Raw genomic sequence first — 6,357 nt, forward strand, 5'->3', positions numbered from 1 at the left:
TTATTATTATTATTATTATTATTATTTATTTTCCTTCCCCTCCATTAAGAGCACCGAGACGTGGTTTTCCAGCTTTCTAATGCGAAACGGAGCGAAATGACATCTCGGTAAACCCGCCTGGGGTCGGGGGAGGGTGGCCTGGAGCAGAGGGGGGCCCTCGGCCTGGCCGCCGTCACCCCAAGGGCTTGGGAAAACGGGGGGTTCCCGGAGCATGAATACGGGCGTGTGTGTCCCTGGGTCCCTCCGGGCTCCGGCCGTATGAAATGGGGTGCGATACTGTCGCCCCCCACTTCAGACGGGGAGTATTTCAGCCTTACTCCATCTGTAACTCGCTCCCCTTGGGTAAAAATCTCCCACAAAGGTGTATTTCAGCAGCCACGAGGTGATGCGGCGCCTTCCTCGGTTTCAAATGAGGTTGGGTTTTTTTTTTTTTTTTTAATGTTTTTTTATTTTTGAGGAGGGACTTTGGGAAGTTTGAATGGGTTCCCAGCCCCGCCGGGTGAGCGGGCGCAGCAGCCTGCTGGGCGGGAGCGCCGTGTTCTCCAGCATCGCTGCAGTCTGCGCCCACACGCGCGAGCTGTTCAAACCCACGGCGTTACCCTGAGAACTGCGAAGGCTCAAAGAAACCCCCACCTAAACTCGTTGCCCCCACCTCTTTTGTTTTTCGAGCGGCCCATCTGTTGGTATCTGGGATTCCGAACCTGGATGGATGAATGAACAAGTGGCTGTGGAGGCACCAGGGGCGGTGGGCTCGGCAAGGGACGGTGCTGAACCCCCGCGGTTAGGTTGGGGGGGGTCAGTGGAGTGGTAAAAGTTTGACTTTTCCTTCGGAAGTGCGGGCGTTTCTCGTGAGCAGCACCGAGTCGTACTCCGAGACGAAATGTATCGTCGGCTCGTTCGGTTGGAAATTAGTGAAATCCTCTTCTGTTTTGACAGACGGGCTCCTCCTCGCTCCTGCAGTTGACTCAGTATTTAAAGCTCAGATGCCAGCACTTCCCTTTTTGCAGCCCTGAAAGGGGAAGGATGGCAGAGGAGACCGAAGGCCGGGCGGTTCCTCTCTGCCCCAGCGCGGGGAGGACGGTTGGGGCCTGGGCTCGGTGCCGGCGGACGGGGTCAAGGTTTACCCCCACGAGTTGTGTCGGTTCCTCGACCCTGTTTAAACAAAAGAGCATCTCGGAGCACAGGGCTTCGGGTTGTAACGCGGGCGGGTGGCGCGGGGCGTCTGCGTGGCGCGTGTATCCCACGCCGAGTCTCTGTTTTGGAAAAGCTTTGGGTCGTCTTCCCCCTGGCCCCTGCCCCGGCCCCCTCGCGCGTCCCGGCCGGGGTCAGAGGAGTTGAGCTGAGCAGTTGGACGCCTCTCTGGCTTTTCAACGAGCAGCACAGCTGCCGCTGTAAGTGATTCCTTCCAGCACCTTAAAAACTGCTACGCTGTGAGTTTGGGCTCCTGGACGAGCCGGTGTGTACCCGGCTCGCCCTGGTGAGCGTAAGCTGAGGGCTTGGGTTAGTTGGTTATGATATTCGGACTGACCGGCCAAGCCTGGACTTGGGGGGGTGGCTGCCCCAGACGCGGTGCGTGCTGACTTCATCCCCTCCCCGGGTAACGTCTGTTCGAGACCTGCGGAGAGGAATTTGGGTCCGAATTACTCACGCGCTGCATCAGTGTGGAAAGATGACCTAAAGCAGGATCCACAGAAGTGATTGCATGGAGTTGTCATGTTTCAGATGATGCTTAAAAGAATCCTGATGGCCCATCTCCAGAAGCCACAGCTGAAATCTCTCTGTGCTGCCTGCTTTGGTGGTGCAGCAAACCTTTCCGTTTGGAACGCGGCTCTTCTCATTTACTCTTCCAAAATCTTGTATAATAATGCAATCCTCCACTGGAGGGAAACAGTTGTGTCTCTCTCTGATACTAATGCAGTCTTCTGGTAATGTTGTGCTTCCTCTGGGATCACAAGCAACTGTCACGTTGTTAAACCTCTTCCTCCCAGACCCAGAGATGCGTTTAAGGGTTTTGCCGAGAGTCACTTTGCTTAAGAGGACTTTACGGTGCTCCGGGAGAGTTTGAGCTTGGGAACAGTGTTCGTGCAGCAGAGAAAACGTTACAGCCAATTTTCTCTCCCTTGCAGTGCAATAGTCCGTGGCAGAAACGCATCATTAAATAAAATGGTGCTGTATGTGGGTGAATGGATGGTAGATTTGTTTGTTGTGTAGGACCTAGGTGAAAACAGGAGATACTCCTTTTACTTTCCTTACAGATCATTATTGTTTATTTTGCATTTTCCCACTCCCAACTTTATTTTGTTTTTTTTTGGTCCCAGTACCTGAATTGTGGCATTCCTGAATCGTCTGGTGGGCAACAGGCCACTAACAGCCCCAGCCACCCGTGACCGGGCTCTGGTGCGTGGTGATTTACTGCAGGGTGGGAACATCAAGTCGGTGGAAAGGTGATGAATGGAACTACAATGCAAAGTTCAGGTGGTTTCTTACCCCTTTCTTCCTCGTACCTCGGTGTGATTTATTATTAGGCAAAATTAGGCTTGCCGTTTCTGTAAAGCCTGCTGTATGTAGGTCACCACTGACCTGACTCGGTGTTGTTCGTTGTGGTCAGGCTGTTGGTATTAGTGACGCAGGCTGCGACAGTGGGGCTGGGGGTGAGGTCTGTTTTCGCCGACTGCAAATTCCACTTTTAAGACTGATCTTTAGGCAAGATACCGCGTCGATGGCTGGCTGCCTTAATTTGGCGAGGAAATCGCAGGGAAGCCAGACTGGAGACTGGGGGCTAGTGATGGCAGGTGGCGAGTTTTTTCCTCTGTCTCACGCGCCGCTCGATGGAGCTCTTTGTGGAGCAGGTCTCCTTTAAAACAAAATAACAACCCTCGCTCCTAACCCCAGCTTCCGAGCAGGAAGCCCTCACCTGGACTGGTGAGCTGTGGAAGAGCTCTGCAGGGCAGTGCCGACTGCTTGCACGTTTGGCCCCTCTCTGGCAGCCCGTTCTGGAGCATCCTTGGTGCTTCGGGGCATGTTTGCGAAAGGCTCTGTGTCTGCTCTCAGCCTCATCAGATAATCTGTGAGCGATGGTTCCGTTGTTGGAGGAGGAGGGAGGCCGGTTGTTTTGCTGTTTATTATTCTTGTAAAATGCCTGTCGTGGAAATAGGACAGGCATCTCGTAGCTGATCACTGAGCAGCTCTGTGGACGAGTGTGTTCATGTGGGTGGTGGCCTCGTGCTCTCTCTGCCGTCACGGCCGGGGTTTTTTGACAGAGATGTTTAGAGGAGCAAAGCACCCTGTTTCCCGGGGCTTCCTGCAGCTTCATTCGAGATCAAATGCTTTGTCCCCCAGAAAATCCAGCCAGAAAAATAACCCCTAAGTGATGGAGTGGATGAGGATCCTGGGCTCGTGCCCGTGGGAAACAACTCACTGTGTGTCTGCTGTGCTTCTGTTCCTCTCTCAGTGGGGGGATTTTTTTTCTTTTTTGACTGTACCGTGTATTTTATATAACCAGGAATGTCTTTGCTGTGGCCTTATGTGCAAGCCGTGGTTGAAAAGCTGTGGAAAGTGTAGTGACATCACCGAGACTTTTCCAAGGCAGTGGTTTATTATCTCATTGACCAAAGGAGTCTACTGACTTGGGGTTTGAGCTTTTATAATTTAGATCATTTAGGATTTGCCAGAATCTCTTCTAAATACGTTACATGTTCTGAGCAGTCAAACCTACGACTGAGATGGCCTGATAACATCCTGGGAGCAGGGGCTGGGTTTTCGTTTTGGCACATGCACAGGAAGTGGCGGGGTTCTTCCTCTTAATAATAGTCGAATGCCATCAGCCCTAGGTCTTGCACAAGAAGATTGGTGTTTCCCACGTTTTCAGAGGCGAGGAGCTGAGGTGATTTACTGAAGTCTTGCAGCCGGTCAGATGCGGTACCGGGCTGAGCTGCTTGCTCCAGGATGAATCCTTCATGGGCAGCCGTCCTGGAGGATGAAAACACAGCCCTTGTGTGTGTGATTTAGTAGCCGTAGCCAGGTGAAATGATGATTTTATCATTCACACTGAGCTCCCGCTGGCCTTTGGCGAGGTTTCTGCCATCTGCCAGCGCACGCGTCGGGAAAGCCGGGTGTGTGGCAGGGCCCACGCTCAGCTTTGTCAGACACGTGCTCCCTGTTCCGGAGCATTTAAAACAGGGTAGAAATCATAATTTGAAGCTGTGGAGATTTGAGAGCCACATCTCCTACTTCATTCGCTGGACGATGGGTAGGCACCGGTGATGAAAACTCCCAGAAAGTTCCTGCCTAGGAAGCCTGAAAGAGCGAGTTGGTGACTTTTCTTCTCCCAGAAACCTCCAGGACGTGCTCTGGGATCCGATGGGATGGATGAGCTCCCGGTGGGTGGTGCAGGTGTGTGGGAGGCATCTGGCGGAGTGGCCGGGTCAGGAGCGGCCGTTTGACTGTCCCTGCGGGGCGGGGAGCGGCGTGGCTCCGGGTTTGGCATCTGGCATCTCCTGAGCCTCCGTGGTGGGCTCCCGCGGCCCGCACTAGGGTGGTCCGAGGGCTTTGCAGCAGAGGCAGTGGCTGATGCTGTTTTAAGACCCATCCCTTTGCTGGGGTTTGCACTGTCTGCCGAGAAACTGGGAGGAAAGAGCCGTACTTCGTTGAGAAACCCTTTCCTCCTGCTGCTCCGGATGGAACCGCCTTCCCGACCTGCAGACGGCCCTCGCTCGGCCGCCCGCTGCAGAAGTCAGGCTCCTCTCCAAGCACAACTGGCCCCGCGCGTCTGGCCTCAAGTTGCAGCATTCAGGCAGCATGACCTCACCTCCTGGTTTCCAAGAATAACGCGCTGCCTCCCCTCCACCGCGCCGGGGCTGTCTGCAGCGGGCGAGGGCGGCTGCCGCATCCTGGCACGGGCCGGCCCCTGGGGCCCCGCTTTTGGCAGATGCCCCACATCTGCCCCGTGCCGCGCAGCTCCGCTGCCCTCAGTGGGCAGGGGCGCGGGCAGCAGAGGTGAGGTGGGAGCTGGGGGACGGTCTTCAGGACGTGGCTGAGCTTGCAGGCTGGTTTTGGAGGAGGGAGGGCTTGGGGGTGGGTCTGCGAGGACCAGGGCAATCCTTCCACCAGCTCCAGAGGCTGGCACGGGAACAGAGCTTTGCCTGACCGCTCCCCAAGAAACCTGTTTCGAGCCCGGGCAGTCGTGTTGAGTCAGTGTTTCAAGCGTGGTCCAGAGCTGTTGAGCATGGTGGTCATCTCTTGGTGTTGGATTTTAACAGCTCTTGAGGCCCGTATCCCACTGAAAGGGGTTCCTGTCCCCTCCCTGGATGCCCCTCGTCTTTCGTGGCTGTAAGATCCTAAAATACATTCTCGTTTCATCTCTGGCTGGCACAAGGAGTGCGTGCGTGAGCGGTGCCTGGAGGCTGGTTTTGGAGAGGGCTCTCGTCTCTACAGCTGGTTCCCCTACGGAGGTGGATGGGGAGCAGCACGTGGGGGTGAGAGCAGGGCACGCAAGAGCAAGTCTGAATGCAGACCTTTAACAGCCTTGTAAGCTGTTCTTTCTTTGTACCTCGTGGCTGAGTCATTTCAAAGATTTCAGCCTTTTAAGATCTTACCAATTTGAGGTAGGGATTATAGGGACTGGCAGGTTTAATGGTTGCATTAACTCGCTGTTTCCTTCGTGCCCTCAGGAAGGGACTAACGGCCACGAGTCCATGAGTGCTGGTAGATCCCCCTGATCCGAGAGGACCTGAAACATCAGTTTTGCTGGAGATGCTGGGAGCCACAAAAAATACCATTTGGAGGGTGGTGAGACAGTACCTGCCATCAGGAGGGGAGATACAGGATGGGGCACCAGCGTGGCTCCTTTCTGAGCTCTGCTGGGAGCACGTGGAGCTCCACTGTGGCTCCATCTTTGGTCTGATGCTGCCAGAGAGGACGACGGCATCTTCCCGTGATGGGCGTTACGTCAGCACGCTGCTTTGCTGTGACAAAGTGCACTCTGCCAGCGGAGAGGGCAGGTGAGCACGCTGACGCAGTCTGCAGCTGGCACAGCCTTTGCCATCCTATGTAATGAGATTATTTAAGCTGTTGGCGTCAGGGCTGCATGTGATTATGTGCCTGGCTGTCCAGCGAGCTGTAGCCTAAACTAGAGATAAAGTTCAAAATGCAAACCCAGAACTGAATGTTCCTGGGGCGCCCAGCCAGGCTGGGACTTTGCAGCTCTGCTTTTGCTAGATGTCCTTACCCGGTTTGGGCTCTAGATTTGGGATCAGTGAAGGGATGGATTCATTTCCTTCGCCATCATAATTAACTTTGCTGCCTGGGTTTGTGTGCCCCTGACTGCAGCCAGCTCCCCTGAGTGCCCCCCCCCCCCCC

At 54.7% G+C, this 6,357-nt stretch overlaps 1 protein-coding gene across 2 annotated transcripts in view; it reads left to right on the top strand.

Annotated features, from left to right (window-relative positions):
• MAPKAPK2 (mitogen-activated protein kinase-activated protein kinase 2) overlaps window positions 1–6,357 on the top strand; it is a 22,611-nt gene that overhangs the window by 1,058 nt on the left and 15,196 nt on the right. The gene's annotated exons all lie outside the window — the stretch shown is intronic.

The sequence above is a fragment of the Athene cunicularia genome (genome assembly GCF_003259725.1).
Source record: "Athene cunicularia isolate RWA chromosome 26 unlocalized genomic scaffold, athCun1 chr26_part1, whole genome shotgun sequence".
NCBI lineage: Eukaryota > Metazoa > Chordata > Aves > Strigiformes > Strigidae > Athene > Athene cunicularia.